Below are 3,859 nucleotides of genomic sequence, written 5' to 3'. Positions count from 1 at the left end.
TGGGTTTTCAATCATGTTCAGAATCACGCTAATTTCTTCCACGCTCATGTTAGTAATTATTGAGAATTTTCAGTTTTTAGTTTTCATTTTTCAACTATAAAATATATTGCTACATAGTTTTTATTTTTACCAGATTACTTTTTATTTATCCGGATAAAGTATGAAACCTATTTCACATCCTATTTAGTTCAAATAATTTAGTCAACCACATATAACCGATTATAAATAAAAACCGGATACAATGCATTTTCTTGGTTTTTTTGTTTTTGAATGGGTGGCAATATCATAATTAACTTATCATCTTCCTTAGATCTTTCTCTTTTTTCTGCAATTTACTTTATGGCCACCGGTGCATATTTTCATCATATTCCATTGATTTTTTTTTTTTTGCATTATCATCTTCCTTTTATAGTTAAATGAGTAGATCTACCATTTTCTTACAATTTTAGTCATTCAAAATCAAAAACAAAATAATGAACCCGGTTTTTTTGCCCGAGGATGGCAAAATCGCCATGGCCATCCACTGGTGAACGCTTCAACGCCGTTAATCGGTCTCCTGAGCCGCGTTTTAGAACATTGATATTTACTAGTAAAACAACCTAATCAGATGTTCAGGATTAACTTCTATTGTTGTTTACATTATGAAAGACTAGTATTTTCAGTTTAAACCTATGTTGTAATCGTAGCAGTGTAAATTCTTGTGGCGAATATCTATCCATATGTTTTTATCACAAATGGGACATTGCGCATAATGATGTGTATCTCTGATTGTCTTCTAAAATCCAAATTCACAATTCCTTGTCTCTGAGACGTTGGCCCAATTTTTAATATAATTTTCGATAAAAAAATTTAATTTTATACTACTACAGACAATATCCTGACAAGTATCTGAAAAAGGATTATGTCATACTCCTATCCCGGTTACAGGTGCTTCTTCGGTGTGCCTATTTTTTGGTATAGGGTTAGTTTTGTATTTTTCCAACTATGCGAAACATGATTTGCAAATTAATAAAAAAATTGCATGATCACCTAATTTTTTCCTAACATTTTGTATATTGAGCTAATTAACCCTAGTTTATATATATTACTGTAAGATTCGTTGTATCAGTTGACTCGGTGTAGATTTTCAAAAAATAGCTCGCATTGGGGTTAGTTTGATATAGTCAACGTGTGCAGATATTATGTTCAGTTTCATGAGTTTGTAAATTAAAATCAACTGCCTATAATATATTAGCTTATCCCCTATACATGAACACTATATATTTTTCTTTGTCAACCATGTAAAGACATCATCATCAATGATTTTTAATGAGTATCTTGCTATTAAATAAAAAGGTTATAATGAAGAAGAGAAAATAAAAGAAATTGAAAGAAATAGTTTTGATCACACTTTGTCATTCTAGCTTCTATTTTTATCGCTTAAAAGTTAATTATCTAACTAACTTACAATAAAATTAGTTATATATTATAATTGGACCTCGTGGTCTGGTGGTATAGGAACCTCGGTTGAGATGCCCGCCATCACGAGTTCGAGCCCCGGCCACAGCGGATTTACCATCCCTTCCGTTGGGGCGCTGGACCCTCTACGGGGGATAGTTGGGAATGTGGCTGTCCAGATACCAGAATTATCAAAAAAAAAAAAATAGTTATATATTATAAGATATAGATGATCTAATGTGAAAGTCCTAACGATAAGTTTTCTTCAAAAACTAGTAAATGAAAAAAATGTTACAATAAGAATCATTGAGTGAGAACAGGAAATTAGAAGATTATCATAAGCAGAAGAAGGTGCGTTGGGGCTTTCGATTGATGTCAAGGAAGAATGGATTGATATTTTGTCTCCGAGTTGTAACCACAACAAAACAAGTGTCCCATTTATAGTCAGCCGAGTGTTATTGTTCCACCATCATCTCACTGTCCACCCATTGATCCTACACCACCCATCCTTTTGACTTTTTATTAATTTGTTTATTCTTCTGTTGTTTATTGTTTTGTTTTCTTCTGAAGATTTGACTAATAGTGATTCATTTTCTATCGCTCTTTGATTCAGATAGGCTACAATCTGGCTAGTAACTACTAAACCATATTAATCAACATCATCATGAAACTAAGAAAAATTTTAATGAAAAGGAATAGCGTATAAAATACTGGATTGAGTAACTAGGAGTGTCATTGTTTAATACTTCTAACCATTAACCTAACATGTTCACGGTACGGCATATGCAAAGAGTAAATATTTCTGTAAAATATAAATGTTGTGAATGATTGAACATTCGATGTATATAATAATTTATAAATCAAGAAGTTCTGCATGAAACTTCATATGCTAGTATCATCGCAATTTGATGTTATTCTATAATTTTATTCGTCATCACCAATAATTAATATGATAAACATAAGGAATTTTATTTTAATTGTTCGTTGTAGATTTGACATATAGAATTCGTTTTTACAAGTATAGATTGAATAGAATATGTTACAAAAAAAAAAGAGTATAGATTGAATAGAATACTATAAATCGAAGGTGAAAACTAAGACTTTATGGTTTGGTTATGATCAAATAAGAAATTATGAAAAAAAAAAACGATGAAGAAGTTGATTTCGATTAAGAAAATGATTAAGGACGTCGAAGAAGTATGTGAACGCAAAGCCTCAATTTCGAGGATAAATTCACAAAAGATTAGGTTCAAGCCTAATCATTGTTGTAATTCTCGCATGGGGACATAGATCATTTATGCTTGCCATCTTAGGTATTGTATTATGCGTATATATAGATTTTGGTATCTAGCTAAATATTAATAACATTTATTAGTATTTGTTAAAATAAAAGTGCATAAAAATTCCGCCATTTGATATAAATAAATATATCCATTGGTTTGTAGATAAAACAAATATAGTTTCATTATAATCATGGAGAAACATTCTTGTGGTGAAAAAAGGACTTTCTCTCTCTAAACGACTTTCCTCTCCTTTTTCTCTAACCTAAATCCAAATTTAGATTTGCTTCTCTTTGCTCTGGCGGTGGTGGTCTTCAGGCCATCGTCGGAGGCTTCCTCTATTGCTTTCTTTTTTCTTGCTCCGTCGGTTTGTCCCTTCCTCTTCTCGGTCTTGCCAAAGCCCTGGATCTGTTCCACCCCTTTCAGATCCCTCTTCTATTTGCGATAGATTCGGCAATTTGGACATCACGGTGGCGGGTCTGGTGTCGCGACAACGATTAGGGCGAGGGTTTCTCCCCGGAGCCGGCTATGTGGGTTGTCGTCGCCGTTTGTATCTTTGTTGTAGCTCCTGCTGTAGATCTGATGGTACCAAAGCAGTGGAGAGGTGCGCGCTAGGGCCAGCGTTATCCCTTTTCTCGCTTCAGGTCGATGGAGCTTCTACAACGTTTTCCCGGATCTAGGGTTCCGACCATGAGAGTAACGGCGCGTGGAGTCTAGATAAATCTCTTTTCCGGCGGTTCTTCATTGTCACGCCTTTTCTACGGTGAGGTTTATGTTCTTTGGCTGGGTTAAGCCTCAGTTTCTTGGATCCGTCCAGTTCCGCATAGCTTCAGGAAGATCTCATTGCTGGTTCTCAGCCGTGAGTGCGTGTGGGGAGTTTCTTCTCTCGGTGTTGTCGCCCGAGTTAGGGAAGTTCCTGTGGCAGCACGTGACGAGTCACGAGACTGCATCCGCGTCTCCTTGGTGGTCTCTGTCTTCTGAAGTTGGGCTCTTGATTGTGGCAGCGCGTAAGTATCTCTCTTTCCCTCAATAAGGCGTCATCTTGTTGGAGGTGTAGCTCTGTGAAAACAGTCTGGTCTGATGAGTCTGGATAGGAGTTAGTTTATCACTCGGTCTTCATGCTAGTTTGAAGGTTGTTCTTG

The sequence above is a fragment of the Brassica oleracea genome, chromosome C7 (assembly GCF_000695525.1).
Source record: "Brassica oleracea var. oleracea cultivar TO1000 chromosome C7, BOL, whole genome shotgun sequence".
Classification (NCBI taxonomy): Eukaryota; Viridiplantae; Streptophyta; class Magnoliopsida; order Brassicales; family Brassicaceae; genus Brassica; species Brassica oleracea.
The sequence above is the reverse complement of the archived record's forward strand: the minus strand, read 5'-3'. Positions refer to the sequence as shown.